The sequence below is a fragment of the Heteronotia binoei genome, chromosome 8 (genome assembly GCF_032191835.1).
Source record: "Heteronotia binoei isolate CCM8104 ecotype False Entrance Well chromosome 8, APGP_CSIRO_Hbin_v1, whole genome shotgun sequence".
In the NCBI taxonomy this organism is placed as follows: domain Eukaryota; kingdom Metazoa; phylum Chordata; class Lepidosauria; order Squamata; family Gekkonidae; genus Heteronotia; species Heteronotia binoei.
In genome coordinates, this window is record NC_083230.1 from 85,130,448 (window position 1) to 85,156,220 (window position 25,773).

The window sequence follows — 25,773 nt, forward strand, 5'->3', positions numbered from 1 at the left end:
GAGACTCTGAAATTTGGGGTGGAGGGCAGGATATAAATGTTTTATTATTACTACTACATTGTAATATATGATGAAATAATTATACAACTCACGACCCGGTTGCTAACAGGCCACGGATCGGTACTGGTCCACGGACCAGGGGTTGGGGACCCCTGTACTAGGGGATACAAATGGCTGTTGTGGTTATTTACCAGATAGAAGAAGGTGCACAGAACCATGGATATATGTGCACACAGAAAACACAAGAAAGATGCTCAGATCTTTTGAGTGTCACATGGTATGTGAACACATGTTTAACATGCATGAACATGCTTTCCTTCTATGGAGTAAAAGAACTGCAAGGCAAGCTGGGAAGTTTCTGGAGGCTCAGCTATATAAGATGCTGGGAATTCCAGGAGAACAGAGCTTCTAGCATTTTCTATTGTGCTTTCAAGGTCCTGAGCTAAGTCAAGACTGTAACACAGCAGTTGCAACAGAACACCACCACATAATATATTGGGGCAATTGCCCATTTCCCTTCTTCATTACAGCTCATGGCCTTTGTCTGTACAGGTCCCATGATCCCCAACATAGGGGTTTTTTTTCCTTTTCCTTTTCCTTTTTTTTTTGGTGGCCAGGAGGGAATCTCCTCTTTATTGCCAGCAGAAAACCTGTCTGAGTCCAACTCACTTAACTCTGAAGCAGATTCTGAGCCAGAATGTATTATACAAAACAAAATGGAATCTGGGAGACATTGAGATATAAACTTTTCTAGGACAAGAGCCCATCTCATCAGATGCTTTCATGCATGCTTCACACATAGAATCATATAGAGTTGGAAGGGACCTCCAGGGTCATCGAGTCCAACCCCTGCACAATGCAGGAAACGCTCAAATACCTCCCCCTAAATTCACAGGATCTTCATTGCTGTCAGATGGCCATCTAGCCTCTGTTTAAAAACCTCCAAAGGAGAGCCCACCACCTCTTGAGGAAGCCTTGTTCCACAGAGGAACCGCTCTAACAGTCAGGAAATTCTTCCTAATGTTGAACCAGAAACTCTTTTGATTTATTTTCAACCCATTGGTTCTGGTCCTACCTTCTGGTGCCACAGAAAACAATTCCACACCATCCTCTATATGACAACCCTTAAGGTACTTGAAGATGGTGATCATATCACCTCTCAGCTGCCTCCTCTCCAGACTAAACATCCCCAGCTTCTTCAACCTTTCCTCATAGGACTTGGTCTCCAGACCTTTCACCATCTTCGTCACCCTCCTCTGGATCCGTTACAGCTTGAAAGATGTATCCCATCATTCTTCCAAAGAGCTCAAGGTGGTGTACATGGATGGGATTATCCTACTCTTTCTTCACAACAACCTTTTGAGAGACTGTATCTGGCCCTGGGTTATCTGTAGTGTCATCTTAAGCAGAGTTATGTGGATTTTGAAGGCTGTAACTCTGCTTAGAATGGCACTGCCAGTGTGTTTTACAGCCCAAAAAGAAATTCTAATTCAAGTTTTCCTGATCCAGGTCTGCTGGCTCCAGTGTATGAATTAGGCACTCCACTGGCAGATAAGCAGTCAGACTTAGGCAAATACAATAAACTGTTTTGCTTATTATGTTGTGAAAGCCAAAAGCCATAGCAACAAAAACTTACAGATACGCATAGTAACAAGAATGTGCAAGGAAAACAAAATGGTACATACTGGAGAAATGTAAGTAATATAAAATAAAACTGTACCGTTCAGTTTGATCAGAGATTAAAATCACTATGGAATATGTCAAATACTCTTTGGGAGAAGAGTCAGGAAAAATCTTCTCTTTTACCGAGTCTTTAACCATACTGATTGTGTAACAAAGCAGAGATGTAAAAGGTCAGTCGTTTACATTTAACGCTCTTGCGAAGCATCTTTGAAATAGCTGGCTCAGGGTTTCTCTTTAGTCATACGTGCTGGGCATCTCGGGAAAAGACCTGTCACTCAAACAAGCCAATTTAATATTTGCAGGTCCTGAAAGTCCTGCTGTGGTACCATCTGCCTAGTAGAGGAGGCAAAGGCTGAGCTGGCATGTTCCCTTACCTCCTGTGAGAATGAATGCAAGAATCGGTGTGTGAAGTATCACAAACCACTCCTGTTCTGGCATTCATTGGGCATGGCAGATTTCTCTGGCGTAGCAATTGGGGATGCCCCTCTGGACAAGCTACATGGCAGAAACCTGAGTTTGAATCCAGGTGCACTACATGGCCATGAAAAAGAATTATTACAAGGAAAAGAGCACAAAAAGTGAGTAGAATAAGGGCTTTGATATTTAGATACTATGTGGGGATTATTGGTTTCCTATTGCGCAGTTGTGCTCATTTTTGCAACAGCCCAGTGAGGTAGGCTATAATCCCATTCTGCAGACAGGGGACTGAAGTGGAGAGAGTCTGTTGCCCTTGACCACCCAAATAGTCCATTGCTGAGCTTGGATTTGAACACAAGTTCAGCCTTAAAAAGAAAGACCCACAGTTTTTTCACACAAATGTTGAGAATGTGCTTTAAAAAAAAAGTTTTCATTTATGTTTTTTAAAAATGTAATTAATATTTGTTGTATTCATTATTATGCATGTTCACTTTATTTCATGTTCATTCCCACTGTTTCAGGACGGGGTTCCCGTGGGCATCCTCTGACCTGCAGGTGTTTTTAGTGAGGTGGGGCTCTCACCTAGCAAGGCTTCTGAATGGGCACTGGAGATTTCATTGGCTGTGCAGATTTTTAAAAACACTGGCAGCAGCTCCCACCCGAGCAGAAGGATCTTCGCTGTGTGACTGAAGGGAAGCTGGGGCAACCATTTTGTGGTGGGCTCCATGTCCTGCAGCAGTCATTTAGTGGCTGTGCCCTCCATGCTGTGTTAGCATTCCAAAATTGCCTGCAGGGTCCATAAGGTTATGGACCCATGGTTTTAAGACATTTTTACCCTGCCATTCCTCCAAGAACTCTGGGCAGCATATCTCAGTCTCTTCCTTCTTCCATTGTATCCTCACAACAAACCGGTGAGGGAGATTAGGCTGAACGAGTGAGTGATTGGTCCAGGATTATCCAGCAAGCTTTATGGTAGAGTGGGGATTTGAACTCAGGCCTCACCAGCCCTAGTCTGAAACAAGAACCACCACAGGGCTGTACACAGTTCTCTGACTGCATATACACATTATGCACTCCTTTAGGTCAGCATACATAATATTCAAATGTATGCACATTAGCCTTAATATACACACATAACTATGTTTGTATTTCTTTACATCAATGCCTATCTATCTCTGTTATGGTCTGTTACATATAGAGTGATCTAGTCAAGATTTCCTCATTTGTCTTGTTTGCTTTTTCTGGTCTCCTTCTTACACATCTACACTGCCCCAAGCCAAGCAAGAATGCAGGAATCCTGTTTGCTCCACACCAGAGACTGATTCCTGATCTGAATTCATTGTTCATGTTGCCAAGGCAATAAGAGAGGCAGAAAGTAAATGAAAATATCCTCCCCCAGCCCTTCACACCCCCAAGCAGCAGTACAATAATGCTGGAGTAGAAATCTAGCTCACTCCACCTCCTTCCAATTCACTGGAGACCACCCCCCTCAAAAAGCAATAAAGTGCTGACAGACGGGTAGAAAGTGGAGAATTAGGTTAGGGGGGGAAATACAGTTTGGATTTTGAATTGATTAAAGGGTCCGATGTTCTTTTGCTGTGACTGTACAGAAAGGCAGCCTGCTCTGCCTCTCTGGGGGGCATTTAAACGTTCCGCACATGGAATCAGTCAGAGTTCTGTGACAGCAGGATTGTAGGTTCCACCCACCCATCAAACTAAGTTGGATTGACTAGGACAACTGGCCCAAAACGTGCTGCATAGCTTGGCTGCTGAGACCTGAATGATGGGATGGAGCCAATTGTCACGTTTTTACCCTAGTCCTGATCCTAGGCTCTTGTCAGCACACTGAATTAGGAAATATTTCAGGTCATCTTTAACTGTCAGGGCTGCGGGGGCGGGGAGGGGGGTGTTCTGCTGCTGCTAAAGGTACAGAAGCAGATTCCCCTCTGCCTGGCTTTTAATCCAATATGAACCTGTGTGGCTCCACAAAGCTCCCTCCTGCCTGTTCCCTCTCTCAGGTGTACGAGATGTGACAAAGCTTGAACCTGGCCTTACTTGGCTGTGCTTTCATACCTGTGGAACAGCTGCCCTGAAAAGGTCACGAGGACCACCAGGCTGGCCTGATTCTGGAGGATATGCTGGAGTTGCCAGCCTCCAGGTGGGAACTGGGGATTCCTCAGAATTACAACTGATCTCCATCTCCAGACAACAGAGATCAGTTCCCCTGGAGAAAATGCAGACTTTGGAGGGTGGGCTATATGGTCTTGTACCCCACTGTGGTCCCTGTCCTCGCCAGGCTCCTTCACCACATCTCCAGCAATTTCCCAGCCTGTGTCTGGCAACCCATCCCTTGCCAGTGGCCAGGGGGAAATATGTTTTCTTATCACTGAGGGGGTCACAGCCTCCTTCCGCACAGATATGACAAGGAGACAGATCTTCAAGCTTTCCAGAGAAGTATAAAACCCCACACTTCCCTTATTAAAGAAAAAAGAAAGAAAAGCTAACTAACCACTAGGGACCAATTTCTGGAGCTTCTGTCAAATCTAAATTCTGTTCTCCCTCACCTTGGCAGAGCTGGCTTAGAATGCCTTTGCTAATGCTCAGAAAGGCTGCATGCCCTGATTTACTTGGGGTAGGGTGGCCTGGTTCTGAAGCATCTGGGATATTACAGATCCCTTTTGTTTTGGCCTGTGGGTGAAAGGACACTTGGTCAGGGGGGGTCCTGCTAGGAACTCTCTGAGCAGCTTCAAAAACTGGGATGTGTGCAATTAGTGGTTTCTGGTAGATACCTTGCATCCAGTGGTCAGCTGTACTTCCTTTCCTAAAAAGACATGTGTGTCTGTTTGTGGTGCACTAGAACTCAATGTCATCTCCTTTCTTTTTGTCTAAAATGCTTTGGTTGAACATTAGTGCAAAAATGTTAGTGCAAGCATTTGGATCTAAATGGGTGAACTGTGGCCATCTTCCTGGGCAGCTGGGTAGCAGGAAAGAACCTTATGATGAGTGGGTCACCTATAAAGAATTATATGTGTAACGTAACACTGTAGGGGGTGGGAGAGAGAAGTACACAATTGGGGTACAGCTGTATAACAAAGAGGGACTGGAGTAGGTTGCCGGGTTCTCCTGGAAGGTTCTCTGTGTACTGTATCTGGAATCAAACCTGGATCTCTCAACCTTTCAGTTTTCTGTTAAGAAACATGCCGGGACTCAGGTTGCAGGCTCGGACTAAGAAACCCTTCTCCATAATCTGAGATTCATTGCAGTAGCCTTTGGTCTCTTCTGTTTACTTCTTTATTGCTATTTCATGTGTCCCTAGCACTGAAGGACTGAATTCAGGTTTAGGGCTAGGATTACTTCCTATTTCTCTGAAAAATACAGTGGTTTTTAATAGATACAACCCAACTGGCAACCCAGGTATGGCTTTTTCCAGCACAGGATGGTGATGAGTGAAAGATTTGCCAGTTGAGCATCTGCATGTAATGCAGCTGTTAAAGGCACAGGGTAAGGGTGGGGGTGGAGGTGACAGGCTGTGTGTGTAGTATTGGGATTGTACTGAACTCTTAAAGTATGTGAAGACTGAAACTCTTTCAAATAGTGTTTCACCCTAGCTCAGTTACTGCATATGTGGCCCATCCCAAAGTGTCTGCCAGGTTGCAGCAATTCACTAGAACTCTGGACAAAACATCATGTTCTATGATTCTTACCCCGTACTGTATTTTTGATCTTCCATGGAGAAAAGCAGCAAGGATGGCAGAGCTAGGGGAGAAATATTTAGAAGAAAAATGACCGGATGGTTAGGATTAAACAGCCACTTTTTCTCATAGCTTCTACTCACTTTGAAGCTACCTTCAATGGTGTTACCTGACGTAAGAGCACTCCCTGCAAAAGCTATTGTGTGGTTCCTCCCTCCATAAAGTCAGAACACTCTTGCAGGACAGTTTCTGTTGAGTAGCCATATTGGTCTGCAATAGAAGAAAGAGCAAGATTTGGGTCCAGTAGTGCCTTAAAGACCAATGAGATGTTCAGGGTATAAGCCTTTGAGACTCAAAAGTATGCCAGGTATCTGACAAAGAGAGCACTGACTCTCGAAAGCTTGTACTCTGGAAATCTTGTTGGACTTTAAGGTGCGACTGTACTCAAATCTTGCTATTGCAGGACAAGAACTCTTGGTCTTGCAGGGTCAGCACTTCTTTAACTAGACTCATTTAGCACCTTTCTAGGTACATATATCTCCATTTACCACAAATGCATGAAACTGACTTATGCTGAATCAGACCTTTTGTCTATCAGTGTCAGTATTCTCTACTCCAACTGGCAGTGGCTCTCCAGGGCTTCAGGCAGAGGGCTTTCTCATCAATTACTGCCTGATCCTTTCAACATGAGATGCCAGGGACTGAACCTGGGACCTGCATGCCAAGCAGAAGCACTACCATTGAACCACAATGTACCTTTAGCAGCAGCAGAACACCCCCCTCCCCGCCCCCACAGCCCTGACAGTTAAAGATGACCTGAAGCATTTCCTAATTCAGTGTGCTGTCAAGACCCTCCCCCCAAAAGCAACAGCTGTGAAGTCATATAATAAGAGTGCCCATCTGATGTTTCAAGGCTATACAGTGTATCATTGAGAATATTGGTGATCTTATCTCCAGAATCATAAGTGATCATGACCACTGTTTTGGTACCCATATAGCACTAGTGGAATGCCTGGTGCTGGTGTCTGTGTAGTCACCCCCCAGAAAGGTTGGGGATTTGCACTGGGGAGTGGGGTGGGGTAAGTGGGCAAGCAGATGAGGTAAGATGAGGGGGCAGTGGTTGGGCATCTGCTTGGCATGCAGAATGTCCCAGAAGGCATCTCTGGTTAAAAGCCCAGACAGTCAGTGGTGGAAAAGACCTCTGGCTCGGACTCTGAAGAGTAGCTGCCAGCCTGAGTAGACAACACTGTCTTGATGGACTGACTGATTAAGTACACAGCAGCTTTGTGTGTCATACCTCTGAACATATGCAGGTCACCTTTTTTTCCTTACTAAGCCACTGCGGCAAACATTTTGGCTCTTCTGGTAAAGCTTGCAGATAAGCCACTTAAAAAAATAACTCACCCTTCTGTTGACAGCATTTTTAACACATCCCTGAACTTCAGCACTCTTCTTTAAAAACCATAATGATACTATTTTTGCCACTGATACTATTATTCTCATCTTACAGATAGAGCGCTAAGGCAAAAGAAAGGATGCTGACCTCCCTTAAGCCACTGCATGAGCTACTTGCTGGGCTGAGGTTTGATTGGAACCTCAGCTTTCAAGATCCAGATTCCACAGCTTGTAAATTTGCTGTCCTCCAACTGCTTCTTGCTTTCCAGAACCAGCACTGGAGTGCTTTTACTTAGCTTCCCTCCAGGATTTGGTTTCAGAGTGCAACAGTAACTGCTTATATGTAAACACAGTTTGTCTCAGCATGATTTGCTGTTAACTCTTCATTGCCAGAGACAGTTGGAAGTGAGAGGCTTCTCTTGTTCCCTGTGCCAGAAGGTGATGGCAAAAAAGACACCAATCTGGCAGTGAGTTGCTCTTACATAAGCCCCATTAAAATCAAGGGAGACTCACATATTCATGACTGATAGGAGAATTGCACCCACTGATAAGATTATAGACGGTTATCACAAGGGATGCAGGTCGGTAGGAACTGCTTAATGATTTAAAACCAGAGCATAGGCTCCCTGTAAACACACACACAAAATCACAAGTGTTAATTAACACAAGTGAAGAGGGAAAAACACACATTTTCAACAATTTCACAGAGACTACAAACCAGTGGCTGTGAAAAAACCTAATATATGCAAATTAATGGCATAAATTTAGGGTTACTTTGCAAATATTAACAAGCTCGGTTTTTTTAAAAAAACATTTCTTTCTCCTGTTGCTGTAAGATTCTGTCTTTTTCAGAAATAACTGCATTTTTAGTGTTTTCCTCCCTAAATTAATTTCCTTTTTCTTTTTTGCTCACACCTTTTTCTCCACTCCCTTCCTCAATCATACTATTTAGTATTTTGTGGATGATTTTTTTTTCATGGGCCAACGTAACTTTTCTGCAATCTCATTTTCAGGGCATGAATTTACATTTGGAAGGATGTTTTTGCTGCATGTAGATCAGAAGTGAACAGTTGGTTCAGTACCATGACTGCCAAATTGAAATCTCTGCCGGTTTTGCAACCATGGAAGTAGCAAACTAGATATCAAAAAGAAAATGTGTGTGTATGCATGCACAGTTATTCTGTTTTATCATGTTTTCTTGTTGTAAGCCTCCTCAAGCAGACTTTTTGGAGAGGTAGCACAGAGATTTTCTAAATGAAATTAATTAATTAAATGAGATTCTTGAAAGCCTCATGAGTTTCATACAGAAAGCCTTGGGGATTTTAGATTATCAATACAGCACTGTCATAAAATACTTTGCAGCAACACTACTCTTAGGGTGTACCCACGCCAGTCTGTTGAAGCAGAGCCACTCTTGTTTCAGTTTTACAGATCAAGTAATAAAACTGAGATTTGCGACTCAGCAAATTTGTTGCTCAAGAGTTTGGCCCGCATCCAGTATTTTACTCATTGGGCCACACACAGGTCATGTGTTATTTAGCTCTGGTAGAAATTATCATCAGATGATAGATTGCTAAAGCAGTCCGCAAGATGACTTATTATCTGACTGTATTTATCTAACCTGGGTTTGATTTGAAGGTAATGATATTAACTCCATGCTGAGCTATGTGCAGACTCTCTTGGATAATGGTGGCAGGTTCATGATTACTTTTTCCATTCTATTATATAGTTAAACATGGAGATACTGCCCCAGTGATGCAGACATACAGTAGCACTTTTTAAATATTGTGGACATCTGTGCTGCCATGTCATAGAAGAGATGCCTACAGCTGGTGACTTCATCTATTGTGTTGAGGTTGGAGAAGTCAAATGGAGATGAGTCAGTCATTCCTGAGGTTCTGGATTGCAAGAATAGTGAGGAATGGAAAACTCTTGCACTTCTAAATGTTTTCAAATGAGCAAGTAACTATTGTGACTTTAAACAAGTACAATCAGGGAGAAACAGTAAGCACTAATTTATAACATAGTACAGACCAGGGCTTTTTCTCTGGGGGAATGCGTCAGAACAGAGTTCTGGAACCTCTTTGTGGAAACAAAATTTTTAAAAAAAGTTTAAAAGTTCATGAGGGGCACCTATGTGTTTCTTCTTCATTTCCCTCTTGAAAGTTCTGGCATGTTTTTCCAGAAAGAAAAAAAGCCCAAATATAGGCAATTGGGTCTACTTTGCACACATCTGTAAAGCAGATTCTAAACTCTCACCTTTTTCATAAAAGCACCAGCAGTCCAAGTAGGCACTGAACAGGCAAACTATCCTGGGCAAGCTAACTGGCTGATGATAACAGCTCCTCAGCCCAGGTTCATATAGCTTCAGTACAATTCGGGCATGATCACACAGAAGTAAGTCCCATTTGATTCAATGGGCCTTATCCCCAGGTAAGTGTTCTTAGGATTCCATCCATAGCATCTTAAGCAACCATTATCCTGCAAAGACTACAAGAGGCAGACTCGCAATGCAATCCTGTAGAGCAGGGGTGGCCAATGGTAGCTCTCCAGATGTTTTTTGCCTACAACTCCCATCAACCCCAACCATTGGCCATGCTGGCTGGGGCTGATGGGAGTTGTAGGCAAAAAAACATCTGGAGAGCTACTGTTGGCCACCCCTGCTGTAGAGTTACTTCAGTCTAAGCCCATTCTTTCAATGGGCTTAGGCTGTAGGATTGTGCTGGTGTAAGTAATGTAATGTAATGTAATTTGCATTGGTAAGTGGCAGTGCATGTATTGCATATATAAGACAAGGAGTACAGCTGAAAGGCTGTCATAGCTGAGGCAGGCCTTTCCTTGAGACTCTAGATCACAGCAGGAAGGCAATTGACATAGCATTCAGTTAGATAAGTTATAAGTCTATGTCAGTGTAAGACACTAGCTCCTTGTAACTATGAAGAAATCAAATCAATTTGTTACATTACCCATAAGATGGCAATTGTTCTAGCCTGCACAAAGAAACAAAACCACATTTGGGAAAAGAACTTCCCAGATGCCATTAAGGGAAATGCAGCACCTCAGAATGTTAGCTGGGTCAGCAACCAGTTGGCTTTGTTCATAGAATCACAGAGTTCAAAGGGATCTCCAGTGTCATCTAGTCTAACCCCCTGCACAATACAGGAACTTCATAAGTACCTCTCCCCTATCTCCAATGACCCCTGCTTCATGCCCAAAAGGTGGGGAAAACCTTCAGGAATCCCTTGCCAAACTGGCCTGGAGAAAAACTGCTGACTGACCCCGAAGTGTCAATCAGCTTTTCCCTGGGTGTGTAAGAAAGGGCCACAAGAACTAAGCACTGATGCAACCCTTCCTGCTCTCCTTCTCATGATCTGTCTAATTCACAGAATCAGCATTGCTGTCAGATGGCCATCTAGCCTCTGATTAAAACCTCCAAAGAAGGAGAGCCCACTACCTCCTGAGGAAGCCTGTTCCACTGAGGAACTGCTTTGTCGGAAAGTTCTTCCTAATGTTTAGCTGGAAACTCTTTTGATTTAATTTCAATGCATTGGTTCTGATCCAACCTTCTGGGGCAACAGAAAACAACTCCTCACCATCAGCTCCTCAGCCCAGGTTCATATAGCTTCAGTGCAATCCAAGTTGTGATTACTCAGAAGTAAGTCCCATTTGATTCACTGGGGTTTATTCCCAGGTAAGGAGCCAGTTTGTGTAGTGGTTAAGTGCGCAGACTCTTATCAGGGAGAACTGGGTTTGATTCTCCACTCCTCCACTTGTAGCTGATGGAATGGCCTTGGGTCAGCCATAGCTCTTGTATGAGTTGTCCTTGAAAAGGCAGCTGCTGTAAGAGCTCTCTCAGCCCCGCCGACCTCACAGGGTCGGTGGTGGGGAAAAACAAGGTACTTATGTTATATGGCGGGAATGTAAAGGAGATTGTGACTGCTCTGAGATTCAGAATATAGGATGGGATATAAATCCAATTTCTTCTTCTATATGACAGCCCTTCAAGTTCTTGAAGATGGTGATCGTATCATATCTCAGTCATCTCCCTTCCAGGTTAAACCTACCCAGCTCCTTCAGCCTTTCCTCCTGGTCTCCAGACTCCTCACCATATTTGTTGCCCTCCTCTGGATATATTCTAGCTTGTCTATATCCTATATGCAGGGGTAATTTTGTAGAAAAATAGGTGGTGGAGCTCATCCAGGGATTGTTATTCAGCTGCACATACTATTCAATGGACAAGGAGGTGGGACTCTCAGGAGGAGGTGGAACTCTCCAAAAGGTTCAAGAGCTGTGCTCCTGTGAGCTTCCACTGAATCTGAGGCCTTTCTATATGTATCCTATATAAGCAGCTCCTGATAAAAGATAGCGAGATATGAGTATGGCCACATTGCTATCATAAAGTGCATTTGTTGCAGCCACTTTTGGCCTTGGGTTACTAGCTTAACTTGAATGCCTGTGCATTTAAAGTTTGCATGACTGTTCTCTTTAGAATGCAATGTTTGGAGAAGCCACATTAATTGAACTTATCCATGCTATGAATACTAAAGGAACAGGAACATCTTGCAAAACCAGACATTGGCAACCTTACTCAGTTGGTAATGGACTGAGGTGGATCCTGGCTTGGCTGTGTTGTATGTTAAATTAAGCAGGCATGAACCTGTCTTATTCAGTGTCAGACCATTAGGCTGTCAAGGTCGGTATTGTCTACTCTGACTGGCAGTGGCTCTTCGGGGTCTCAGGCAGAGGTCTTTCACAGCATTTGCCACCAGTTCCTTTTAACCGGAGATCCCGGGGATTGAACCTGGCACCTTCAACCTGCAAGGCAGATACTTTCCCTCTGAGCCATGGTGCTTCATTATTTATACTCCAGCATGCTGGGTGGGGAGAACCAGGTATAGTGATTTGAATGACAGTTTTGAGCATGGATGACCCATCTTCATCTCTGCTCACCGAGAAGTCTGTCAGGCTTGTCTGCAGCTATCCATTGTCTGCCTAATCTGCTTGATGGGCTTGTTTTGAAATTAAATGAGATCCCCCCCCCTAAAAAGCTCTTTATATATGCTGAAATGTGCTGCCTTAAGGATTGTTAGGAATATGATTTCCCCCCAGACTTTCCTCCCCCCACCATATCACATTTAATTCTCATGCCCCTCCCTAATGCATGAGATGTCCTTGTTTTAATAGCTGGATGTGGATATTTTGGGATTCATCTGCCTTTTCCTTGTCTTCTGGCCCTCTTTTTCATTCTGTCTCTCTTTCCAGGCTCTGTAGAAGTCTTCAGATCTCCAGCCTTGTAATGGTCTATGCGGCACTGCCAATTTTCGAACATGCATTTTTCCCTACTCCAGGTAGCTCAGAGAGGCGAAGAACAAATTAAGTGGTCATCAGCTGAACAGTTAGGCTTGTTTACCCACCACTTAGATTGCTTTTGGATAGTACTGAAAGGGAGAGGAAGAGAGCGAGAAGGCAGGGAAAGGAGAAGACAGACAGAGTAAGAAAAACGCTGATGGCTATCTGGAGAGATGAGGATAAATGCCTTTGCCCAGCGATGGGGTTTTTAAACAATTTTGTCCATTTCTCATACTGCTGTCTCTCCTGCGCTCTCTCTCTCTCTCTCTCTCTTTGAGTCCTTGCTTACACTGAGCTGGTGATAATGAGGAAATTCTCTCTTCTTGCTGAGGCCAAGCTGTCCAACCAGGTCATGAATGCTTTCCCCATCTGTTGCTCTTTTTTTGTTTTTGTTTTTGGCCTCTTGAATGCCACCTGCTCGATTTACATTTAAGATCAAAATGCTGAGTAAAAAAACCCAACAACTGTCCTTCTCTCATCCTTGCATAAGCAGCCACGCTGCGAAAGGAGCATGCACACGCCCCCCTGTTATGCCTTTTTCAAAAGCAGCAGGACCACCCCAATCTTGTATTGTGCTGGCGATGTGTAAATTTCAGTTTTCAGGCTGCGGGGCTGGCAGCTGGGAGGGAAAGTGGAATCTCATTTCAACTTGTAAAACAGAGTTGATTGTGGAAGTGACTGTTTGGGGAATAAACACTGAGGAGAGAGTTGTCATTTTTAATGGTGATTCATGTTTTCTGGTCATTACCCAGAGCACATTACACCCCTGGAGACCTGGGCACCGTTAGACCATAGGCAGCATTTGCCCTAACACAGCTTCCCTTTTAAGTAGGAACGTTCTGTATTTTTTTTCCTCCAGTGCAATCAAGGGGAAGAAACATCAATGCTTTATTGATCGTAGGACCCTAGGAACAGGGAGGTGAAATTGTAGACCAGAGTGACCATTCAGAAGTTGGAGGGGGAGGAAGAGGAGTTTCTAATGTTTTGAAGAGCAGTAGTAAGGACTTGAGATGATGATAGAATATGAACAAGTGCTAAAATGCATGTTTGGAGCCATGGTTGTCAGTTCTTTTGCTGAAGCTTGAAAATGTTGCTTGAAAATGAAGCATGTAGTTCTCATGGTAGAAAGAAAAGGGACTGCAGGTGATCAGAGTTTTCTTGCCTGTAGGGCTGCCTTGTTCACTTCAGTGGAGAAGCCCAGGAAGACACATGTTGAATTGTTCCTACTGAAGTTACTGTGGTGATCAACGCTTGTAGCAGCTATATGTGTAAGCTGCAGTGGCCCAGCAGTTGGATGAATGCCCACCAAAGACTCAAAAACTGCAGGTAATTTTATATATAACTTCCAACTGTTATGGGGCAAGATTTCTTGAATAAGTATATCTCCCATTCCTTTCCCTGTCATCCTTAGCTTGTATCCTGATCACCACTACCTCCCTCAGTTTAAAGTGAGCCATTTCCCTCCATCATTTTATCTATAGAAAAAAAAATCCAGTGTTTCCAACAACCAAAATTTTGCAACTGGAATGATTTTTCCAAATTAAAAACATGTATAATGTATGGTAGCTGCAGAATTCTTATTTTCTTAGTTACACTTCTTTAAAAAAACACTATGGGATTTTAGATCTTCTGGGAAATAGCATTTAAAAGATTCCATCAAGATGCTTAGAGATAATCACTCGGGCCGTTATGGGAAACCTCTCGTTTGCTTAAATAGAAGCTCGATTTAAGTGAAATGCCAAGCATGCACAAAAATGTACCCATGTGGCATTCTTTGTGGTTTGCTTCATTATTAATTCAGGCCCCCAATGGTAGCATTAGTACAACAGCTTAGCACCCACCTATCCCACAGATCTTTGGTGTGCTGATGCTGCACATAATGTGAGGAAACTGATGAATGAAACTCTGGGCACATAGAATGCTCCTTGGATTGGTTTTTGTGGATGCCAAACTGACACCCTGCAAACCATTCATTTGTTGTGTACGATGCACTGTAGTATCTCAGGAGTGAATGCATGAGTCTGGACAAATTGTCACCTCATATAATATTGGATTTTTATATAATATTGGATTTATGCCATAAGCAGCACAAAATGCTGGGAACTCAAAAGATAAGAAGACTATTATGCATTTAGATAGCTTTCTATCTTTCATTATCTTATAAGTTTCCATAGTTTCCTACTAGTACTGGAAATTGCTAATAGGAATTAGGTGAATAATATGTATTGAAAAGTAACCAAACATAGTCAACAAACAACCCTGTCTCATGGCATTTCGTATGTCTGACTTCCCGGACTGAAATGCTTCCAGATCTTTAAGCTTCTCCTCAGCCTCAGTTACCATTAACGTCCATCTCCATTCCCTTTCACTTATTGCTAACTCATACATGGTTTAAAACTGCCACTTCCATTCTTTAGTCCTGTCTGTATTCTCCACAAACATGGCAAACTGCTGTACATCCATAACCAAGCACAAATATCCTCAAGATCCAGGCTGAAGTAATTGCAGAAGCAGGGGCAGCAGTACTGCAAGAATGGTCCAGCAACTGAGCCATACGGTCATCATTCCCAGTCCTTCAGGAATTATACAACTGACGTCAGGAGATTTTCAGTGCCTTAAACCTGCTGTTCCTGGCTTGATTGCCACTGCATCCACTGCTTTTCCCGTGGGTAAATGTGGTTGGGATTCCTTGAATTTATGCATCACTCTAACATCGCTCATCCTGTTGATGGTGGAATCACTCTGTGGTTGGTAAGCACACCAAGAGGTCAAACTTCATGGGTGGATTTCTTTACATTTACTTGGATTTCAACATGGAGGGAAACAGCAATCATGTCAAAAAAGACATTTAACTAATGAGGGCCTTCTGTGATTCATCTGTTACTTTCATTGACTTTACATGGTTTCTTCCCATGCCACTCCAGCAATGTTTGAATGGAAGACCTTTATAAATGGATCCCCATTATATAGTCATTCCCTACCCCATTTTATGGTATCATCCTTCCATCTGGCTAAGAGCCTGCTGGGCAGGAAGTTATCATGTTGCTGATCTGATTCAAGTGGCTCTAGTATCCACTTGCTACCAAAACAGCAGAAAAAGAAGCTGGAGAAAAGTGGCATCCAAGCTGTTTTGGTAAAATATGAAAGGTCCTCAAATACTTTGATTCCTATCCATCAGTCTTTTTAAAAAGCTATTTGTCTATTCTGTCCTTACAGAATCGACTGGAACTATACAGCTGAGATAGAGATAGATTTGAGTCCAGTAACACTTTAGAGACCAATAACATTTGGGGGCGGGGGTGGGGGGAACGAATACGTTTTCAAGCTAATCAGATCTCAGAAGAAGCTAAGCAGGGTTGGCCCTGGCCAAAATCTGGATGGGAGACTTCCAAGGAATACCAGGGTTGTGATGTGAAGGCAGACAATGGCAAATGACCTCTGAATGTCTCTTGCCTTGAAAACCCTGTAGGATTGCCATAAGGCACCTGTGACTTAAGGTTACTTTCCACCATCAAGCTTTCAAGACAGTATCTGATGAAGGGAGCTGCATCCCTTGAAAGCTTATTTCCTAAAAATCTTGTTGATCTTTCAGATGCTACTGGACTTGAATCTACTGCAGACCAACAGAGCTAACCTCCTGAGACTATACTGCTGACATATGTGCTTTTTTTCATTTGTTTCTTCAAAATATTATTCAGTTTCATTAAACTGGCTATCAAAGCTATTTGTTTTAGTTATTCAGGTTGCTTTTTCTTTAGTTTCACTGGGAAACATATTTTCCAACTGTAATTCCCCACACATGCATCCAGTTGGGATGAAATTCCTTGAGACTGAACACTTTGCACCAGATGTCTTCCCTGCTAAATTTTCAAATGTACATGAGAAAACAGCCTCATATTATAGACAGTTAAATTGCTTGCAGTGTAGACACAGGCCTGCATTTTGGCAGACTGAGAAAATCATGGTCACCAGTAATAACTGCTATTCCTGCTATTCCATGGGGCAAAATTTGATGCTTTCCTCTAGCCTAGAGACTATCTAAAGAGCCACTTACATTGTGAAAAGGCTGTTTAGGCTGGAGGAACATTTCAGCCCTTCCTAAAGGGAGTGGTAGAATTCAGGCCAGTGGGTATTTATAGGGAGTCTTCATGTATTTACAGGACTGTTTCCATTTATGTTGTGAAAGAAATATGGAACTGAGAAGCTATTTTTAAAAGCATGCAGGTGAAGAGAGCTAAAAACTTTCCTCTTCCGCACCTTTATACATGGCTCTTCTGCCATAAAAGTGATGCAGCTGAAAGTCAACACTTAAGCTAGTGAGTCAGTAATATGATCTGAAAACAGCGCATTCAGCATAGTCGTCTTAACTGCTAAGGCTTGTGTGTAACTCTGACTGGAAAATTTTCCTGTCAGCCATGTATGTATCTGCTGGGTCACATTCTCCTCCCTCTGGCCTTGAACTCAAAGTCAAACAGTTGGGTGCCAGAATAATGGCCACACCTTAAGATTTCTTAAGATTGCTGTTGTTGAAGTTTTCTATCCGAGAGGTGAATAGACAGACAGACCTTGTGTGTTCGCTCACAGGATACTTTTCACCAATATTTAAACTAAGAAGAAATAATATATACAATCAGGACTTTTTTTGAGCAGGAATGCAGTTCTGATCAGCTTGGTATCAGGGGTGTGTGGCCTAATATGCAAATGAGTTCCTGCTGGGCTTTTTCTCTACAAAAAAGCCCTGAGTGAAACAATGGTGATGCCAGGGGGTGTGGCCTAATATGCAAATGGGTTCTTGCTGGGCTTTTTCTACAAGAGAAGCCCTGTATACAATTTAACAAATAACCTATTCAAAATATGTTATAACCAGGGGTCATTTTGTAGAAAAATAGGTGGTGGAGCTCATCCAGGGATTGTTATGCAGCTGCACCTACTATTCAATGGACAAGGAGGTGGAACTCTCAGAAGGAGGAGATGGAACTTTCAGAAAGGTTCAGAAGCTGTGCTCCTGTGAGCTCCCACTGAATCCGAGGCCTGGGTATAACTATAGTTAACACCAAGTAGGTTGTTTTAATTTAGGTTTTGACTGGATCATATCAGAAGACACATCGCAGCAATAAACTGGATGAGATTAAAGTGTGTATTCCTCACCATTTTGGCATTGAGCCTCATGTATAAGAAACATATGACTGTTGTTATCCTGGGCTAGATGTTCAAATACATCTGGTCTGACTTGATATCAACCAGAATGGATTGGACAAGAGCCTGATATAGGAAGAGTGGTTGAGCACCTTGTTGTGCATATAAAATGTTACAGGTTCAATCCATGGTCTCATTTAACTGAGAAAGACCTCTGGCTGAGACTTTCTAAGACCCCCTGCTAATAAGAATACACAGTGTTAGGCTAGAAAATGGTCTGGTTTGATATAGAGCAGTGGTCTATATCAGTGGTCTGGTTTGATATAGAGCAGCTTTTGTACATTCTTATATGGGCCTTCAGTCTCCCTACCTCCAAGAATGTGCCTTCACATGTGTTATTTCATATAAAATGCAGTACTCAGGAAACAGTTCCTCGAACGCTCGCAGAAGAGAATGCAATGCGATGACTAGACAAATCGTACTGTAAAGAAGAGGGGAAATGAATAAGTATGTGTTTCAATGAATAAAAGAGACTTCCAAATGCCATTGAAGGGGTGTATGAATCACCGATTAGGAAGCGGGTGTTAACTGGATGAGTGAACAGGATAGCACAAAGCCCTGAGCAGAGGATATTACTGAATTAAAGGAGTGTGCGCTGTGAACATGATGAGTACCTGGAAGGAAACTTGGCTAAATAGACTTGGTGAGAATGGGCCAAAAATAAACAGACACAGCACTAAAGAGGCAATATATAGCAGGAGAGGATCAGTGGGACTGGAGTCAAAATCACTAGTACAAACCAAGCCAATCTAGGTGAAGGATAATAAGCACAGGAACTCTGTTGCCTGCATTGACTCACAGGTGCTTCAGCCTGTGGTAAGTCAGGCTTTGACTAATGACATTATGCTTCACATGGCTGTTTTGCTATGAAAGTGATGTGGCTGAGAGTTCAACACAAGCTTTCACAGATGGCTCTCTGAATGGGCCCTTGCAGAATTAGCACATCAAGTTCATCCTAACCTAGACCTATAGATACCTCCCCCTATATAGGCCCACCCACCAAATGGTCAGGCCTGTTAATGCTTGTGAAAGTGTCTTTGTCCTAGAAGGTCAATTTTGGCTCCTTTCTGGTGGTAGCATCCCTCACGGCATTCAGACAAGGCAAGTGTGCTGACCTCTTTGCTACGCTTCCATACTCTGCAATGCTGTTTTAGTTGAGCAAGTTCTTGGTCACGTTCTCTCTGATTAGATGTTTGTTTTTGAAACTTGGGCAAAATAGATTGCTGCTGGGTTGGGCTTGTAGTGCATTGTTGTTTTAATTGTTTAGTTGGAAGTGGGGTATACATTTTAAAAATAAAATAAGTGAGGTAAAATGGGTTAGGATGGAGTATACCAACAGAAAGACTATATCAGTGTCACAATAGCAGTTGTATCTGCAGTAGCAGTTTTTAGTGTCACACCAGAAGGTGCTGGGAAGAAGTATCAAGTCCCACCCACCTTAAGGTGACTCCATGAGGGATTTTCAAAGCAAGAGACAAACAGGAGTGGTTCCCATTGCCTGCCTCTGCATAGCAACCCTGGACTTCCTTGGCAGTTCAGGGCCAACCTTCCTTAGCTTCTAAGATCTGATGAGATCAGACTAGTCTGGGCCATCCAATCAGATATGTGAAGGCAAAGGGCTAGGCTCTAAAGTATGAATTTGTGGGTTTTTTGAAACAAAAGAAATAGAACTGTACTGAACTTCTATTGTTTTGGAATACCAGTGGATGTGATGAAAAGGCTATTTAAGTGGCTGGGGATGTGTATCTGTGCCAAAAGGTGGATTATAATAAATATTTGATTTAAAAAAAAAAAAACTAAAAATATGGTTGATTGGCCACTGTATGCACAGACTAGGGCTGAGCCAAAACTACTCACTGAATTTTGGGAACATGTTGCTGGTATCTCAAAGCGCCCCCAGATTTGTTAATTTAACAGTGCCTGCAATTTACATGATAAAGCACTGAAAGATGAAAGATCCAGGGACTGTATTAAAGCAGGTCAAACATCTTGGGTTCCTAGTGCCTGTGGGGCAGCTTGCAAGTATGTAGAAAAGACTGCTCTTTAGACAAATTTGGACCTCCAGCTTCTGCTGTCTGGTTGCTGATATGCTGAGAGCCTTAGACAAAATTCAGGAGCAGGGGGACTTGGGCTAAGCACCTGGAATTGAAGGCGAGGGCACCAAAAGCCAGCTCTTAAGAAGAGAATTACAGACTCTGTTTCTTCCTGAAGTCCTCTTGCTCGGTTGAATTCCCCCTGAGAACAACTTGTTTTAACTGGAGGATCAAATTCAAGGACTCTCCACAAAGCTCACTTACTGCTAAAGATCTGGGCAGAAAACAATAGGAGGGAATGGTAGAGCATTGTTGTTTGCATTGAATTAAGGTGGGGAGGATATTTATAGAGAACAGAGATGTCTTTTTTAGTATTAGAGATCTAATGGATCGGGAGCATGACTTTAAGTGAACGTGAAGTGATGGAGGAGCGAGAAAGAGTCTGAACTTATTTAAGTAGGCAGAGGAACAGAAAAGAGAATAATTAAAATTCTACATCAAGGTAACCTGATTTCTGTTCCAAGAAAAGCATAATTTTATAAACAGAACACATTTCTAAAAAGCTTTCAGAAGAGGAGAGCGGGTGATGAAATAAGAGTTTTTGAGATGTTTCTTGCAGATGTTAGATCCAACTGGGTAGCCAGATTTGTCTGAAGCAATAAAATAAAGTTAGAGTCCAGTGGCACCTTTAAAATCAATAAAGTTTTATTGAAGGTATGAATCTCTCAGGAAGTGTGCGCTCGCACAAAAGTTCATACCTTGGATAAAACTTGGTTGATCTTAAAGGCACCATTGGACTCTTAACTTTATTTTCTTGCAGAAGTGTGTGTGGTGAATGTTCAGGAATAGCATTTCAGGGGTAGGTGAAAACAGCAGGGCTGGATCTAGGGGGGAGCAGAGGGGACCCTTGCCTCAGGCGCCAGCAGAGGGGGGTGCCAAATTGGGTATGGAGTCCATTTATTCTATGGGCCCATAAGATAGAATGGGCCCATAAGGGGGCGTCATTTTTTAATTCTCCCACCTTCAAAAAACATGTAGATCTGGTCATGGGAAGCAGACAAAGATGTTTACTTGGTTGAGAGAAGGAACTGAGGGGAATAGTTTCTAGGAAAAGGATTTAAGGGTGGTTCTGTTGTACTAGAAAACAGCTTCTTCTGATTGAGACTGTTCCCCTCCTTCGCTTGATGAGGGATCTCGCTTAATGGCCTTTAATGGCACTGGTGGCCTCTAGACACCTCCTCGTGAAGTGGAGGCTGAAAGGAAGCAGTTTAGTCTTTTGAACTTGGCAGCTAGCTGTTGGGAGGCAGGGAGCTGCAAGGTCGTTATGTCCCCCTCCCTTTCCCGACTTGCTCTCTTTGTGTGGTGCTACCTTGTCTGTGTCCCTCTCTTCATCTGTATATTTGTAAGTAGAGTTACTCCAGCAATAAATGAATAAATAGCTTTTTGGTAATCTTGTCATGAGAAAACTGATCCCATAGAGGGTTACCCTGGAATTTTCTGCCACTCAAGGAATCTGAAACAGAATAAGGACAGAGAGGTTTACTGGATAATTACTGAGAAGGCTATTAAATGGCAGGTGTATTGTTTACCAAGAGAAGGGCCTTGGATATGCAGGGGTCAGGGATACCTTTGGTGGGGCATAGGCTGAGTGAAGGAAACAGCTGTTGACTAAGTGATGCTTCTGCGGGATTGAGGTAGGGGAATTGAGGAGGACCATGCTGGGCAAACAGTATCATATCTCCAAAAGGTAAGTGGAGTTCAGCTTGGGTCCAGAGTTCACCTTATTGTTTTGTATTGTCCCAAGAAGCCGTCTTCCTCTGGTGGGGTGGGGGTTCATTGTGGCACCCCTGACTTTATCATCCCAGCTCCATTTGTGCAGATATTTACTGCCCCACTGACATTCCTGTTAGCAACCACTACTCTCTTGCCTAATGAAAAAGAGGTGTGCGCGAGAGAGAGAGAGAGAATTTGGCAATGGCCAAAGGGCCTCACAATGCCCATCTAGCTGCAGAGAAATATAACTGACAGGGAAGATGCTGAAAAATAAGAAATGGAGGAATGGAAAGACAGCGAGAAAGAGAGGAGAAAGAATGCTAGCGAGTGAAATATTCGGGTGATGAAAAGAAATTTCCATATGCCAGGATCCTGTTATTCAACCTAATTTTCAAAGGACTGCAGCTGTCGCACTGAGATAATCTGTTAATTATAACAGTCATTGTGTTTTGGCAATGAAAGCAGAGGCTGGAAAGCAAGTTGAGGTGTGTGTGGGGAGGGAGGCAGGACTGTGTCAAAACGTATGTCAGGTGCTAGCTTGCTTGTGGGTGGTAGGCGTGTGCTTGACAGGGAGTCCTTGAAAGTCGTACATGCTGTTGCCGTCCAGGTGTTGAAGATGGTGGTGAAGGGGAGGGGATATTATATCTGCATGCACTAATAACATTAGTTTGGAACACAGATGAAAGTTTGGATAAATGTAACACATAGATCAGCTAGGTGAGGCAGAGCCCAGTCTACTCCAACTAGCATTGGAGTCTTCTGATTTGCATGAGTCACAACTGGTTTGCTGGATCCTGTGGATGCCTGCTGGGGAGCAAAAGCCTACTGAACCCAGTGAGGATGACTCCTGCGTAAGCAGGATCAGGCCAACCAATACAGATTTTAAAAGGACATGAAGACTGTGTGTTCATTCCCATGCAGCAAAACAGGTTTGGACTTGCTGTCCAAATTCACACAAATAATAATAGTAAAACAGATTGACAAATTGTGATCCCATCATTTCTCAATCAGTGTCTGCAAATTCTGCTTTCAGTGAATCCACTTACTCTTGTGCTATGTTCATTTTCACAGCATTTGGACCTCTTTACAATAAACTATTTTCAGTGCAATCTTTTGGGCAGAACCATATTCATTCTCATGGCAATATAACTTTTGCACTGAACAACATGTATTTCTTATGCTTATACATGTAAAAAACAACTGTGCATGCAGACTTAAAATGATGAAAACTGTGTAGAAATTCAAATTGGCAGCTGGATTTCCATCAGAAATGCTTGTGAGTGCAAAATAGAAAAGAAAACATGGCTCAATGACCCCTAAACCATTATATGTGGTGTGGAATTCATCTCGCATATGTTTCAGTTGTCTAGGGGGAAGCAGCCCAAACCAGCCTTTTGCAAATCTGCTTCCATAATCCAAACCATAGAGTGCCACGCTTGGATTGCAAGTGCGCTGCAGAAAACACAGAGATCCTGAAGTGCAAAGAGATCCAAACCAATAAGCCAAGCTGCACGTTGCCAGATTGTTGCTACCTTGTGCCTCCCGAGAGACCCACTGCTTCTGCTCCACCCACAGCCTGCTTCTTGAATTCTTCCCCAGAGCAGATTTCTTTGGAAAAATCTGTCATGATTCTTGCTGCAGTTCCCCTCCCCGCTTCTCCCGCTGTGGCTCTTGCCCAGTGCCCATAATGTCCTATAATGAGCTTCCTCTCCTCTGCTTTGCTTGCCAACCCCCTTTGCCATTTTGTGCTGCTTCTGGGATGTAGGCTGCCGCAAAGGCTGGAGCTGCTCGCTAAGTACCCTGCTCCCTTCAGGGAGAGAGTGACGCAGGCTGATTTATTACTGATAACTGTTTGGATGGATTCTGTAATCCCCTGCTGATCCATCCTGCCCCTTCCACCAGTACCCTGCTGGCACGAGCTGCAGGCACTCTGAGTGGACCAGGGCAGATGCAAATCCCCTTTAATAATGATATTAATATGTGGAGCAAAACTGTCACTTGGAAAAGCAAAAGTGGAGGGGGGGGGGCTCCCTGTGCCCTGCTTGGAAAGTGAGTGGCCCACAAAAGACCTTTCTGCCAGCATGTGTATCAGACACCAACAAGATTTTCCCTTCAGAACTCGTGCTGCTTCTTCTTTGGTGGCTCCTGATTTACCGCAATTATCTCTTTACTTCCTGTCTTCCCCATTGTCTAAGAAATTAGTGATCTAATCATTGCAGAGGGGTTTATTTACCCGATGGTGCTGTTACTTTTTGCTCTGGAAGACTTGCTGAGCAAAGGTTTTCTCCCGGGCTCAGAGGTGAAGTGGGTATTCCTTGTTATGTCTAAGGGTGTGTGTATGTGTGCGTAAGTGTGTGCAAGAGTGTAAAGGCAAGAGAGATGGCGAAAAGAGAAGTGAAGCCTCTCTAGGCTGGCAGCAGAGATAAAGTCTTCTGTAAATCAAATCAAAAGACTTTCTGGTTCAACATGAGGAAGAACTTCCTGACCGTTAGAGTGGTTCCTCAGTGGAACAGGCTTCCTCGGGAGGTGGTGGGCTCTCCTTCCTTGGAGGTTTTTTAAACAGGCTGGATGGCCATCTGACAGCAATGCAGATCCTGTGAATTTAGAGGGAGGTATTTGTGAATTTCTTGCATTGTGCAGGGGGTTGGACTAGATTACCCCAGAGGTCCTTTCCATGATTCTATGATTCATATGAACAGGAGAAAATATTTAGCCCCTAGCCAGAGACCTGTCCTGCAAGAGGCCGCATTAAATAGAGCCTTTCTGTCTCACAAAACAGACTGCCCCAAAGCCTTGCTGCCATAATTGTCACTCCCCTTTCTTGCTGCTGGGTTGGCCCTTGGGAGGTGGGATTTGATACTTTCAAATCTGACTTTACAGCCTCCTGTTGCTAACTGCTCATTTAAGGTGAGATGTAGCCCAGGCTGGCCTGATCTCATTGGATCTTGGAAGCTAAGCAGGGTTGGCCTTGGGAGACCACCAAGGAAGGAATGCTGGAGTCATGACAATGGCAAACCACCTCTGAACGCCTCTTGCCTTGAAATACCCCACAGGGTCACCAAAAGCCAGCTGGATGTCGAGGGCAAAAGAACAAATTACTAGCTGTAAAATTTTTAAATTATCCTAAACAGAATGTAGAATTTCCCCCTAAATGTACCAGCATCATATTAACACTCCTTCTCATTTAGGTTTTTTTTCTTTAAAAATGTGCTCAGAGCTTGAACATCTTTTTTTGTTGTATACCCTCGGTGGGGTAGGGCGGGATATAAATCGAATAAAATAAATAATAAATAATAATAATAAATAAATACATTATTCCTGAAGCAGTCTGGTGCTGTAGGCTTTTATGCTGAGTTTGAGCATCTTAACCAGAGCCATTCGAAAAGCCCATGGCAGAGAAGAAGTTGACTCTAGGCCAGGGGTTCCCCAACATGGCGTCCATCAAGTGTTTTTAGAAAGTGGGCCAGGCTGGGTGGGGCTTTTGAAATTGGCTATTGGAGATTTGATTATGAAAATTTTTTAAAACCATTGCTTTCTTGTGTCTGAAGGTTAGATGCAGCAGCCATTTTGTGGCTGGTTTTGCCTCCTGCAGCTGCCACATTGTGACAGCCATTTTGGGTCGTGTTCACCAGACTGTCAGAATTACAAAGATGCCCACAGTCTCAAAAAGATTAGGGAACCCTGTTCTAGGTCTTGTTAGGGTTGCCAAGTCTAACTCAGAAAATACCTGGGGATTTGGGGAGCAGGGCTGGGAGACTTTGGAGGCAGAGCCAGGAGACTTTCCCATTCCCAAAAATAAATGAAAATACAGCAGTGCAGTTCCCCTGAATATGGTCTTCATTCCCTCATCCCCAGCTGTTGGCTGTGCTCTCGCTCTCTCTCTCTCTTGCACCCACACACACACATACACACACACACACAAACAAAGCAGCCAAGCACACACTTTGTGGTCTCACTGAGGCAATTTACTCACTATGGGAGTTGTTGAATGCTGTATACTCAAGAAAGTTCTTCAGACTAACACAGGGAAACCAGAGGTTCTTTCTATTTTACTGTGCAAATGACTTCTGAAGGGACTGTCAAACAAATGGAGGGAGGGGACTGCTTCCCTTCCCTTTCTCACAGCAGCCATGTTGTTCTGCAGGCTTACCTCACCCCCCTTCTGCCAGGCTTTGGAGATTTAAGAACATAAGAGAAGCCATGTTGGATCAGGCCAATGGCCCATCCAGTCCAAC

The 25,773-nt window shown here is 43.4% G+C and overlaps 1 protein-coding gene across 2 annotated transcripts in view; it reads left to right on the plus strand.

Annotated features, from left to right (window-relative positions):
• ELFN2 (extracellular leucine rich repeat and fibronectin type III domain containing 2) overlaps nucleotides 1-25,773 on the plus strand; it is a 182,724-nt gene that overhangs the window by 128,408 nt on the left and 28,543 nt on the right. The window contains exon 1 of one of the 2 annotated variants that reach the window (XM_060245500.1): nucleotides 4,132-4,197. The exons of the other annotated variant lie outside the window; for it this stretch is intronic. The gene's annotated coding sequence lies outside the window, so the exon portion shown is untranslated. Of the gene's footprint in view, nucleotides 1-4,131; nucleotides 4,198-25,773 lie in introns of those variants that run through there. 2 annotated transcript variants of the gene reach the window in all.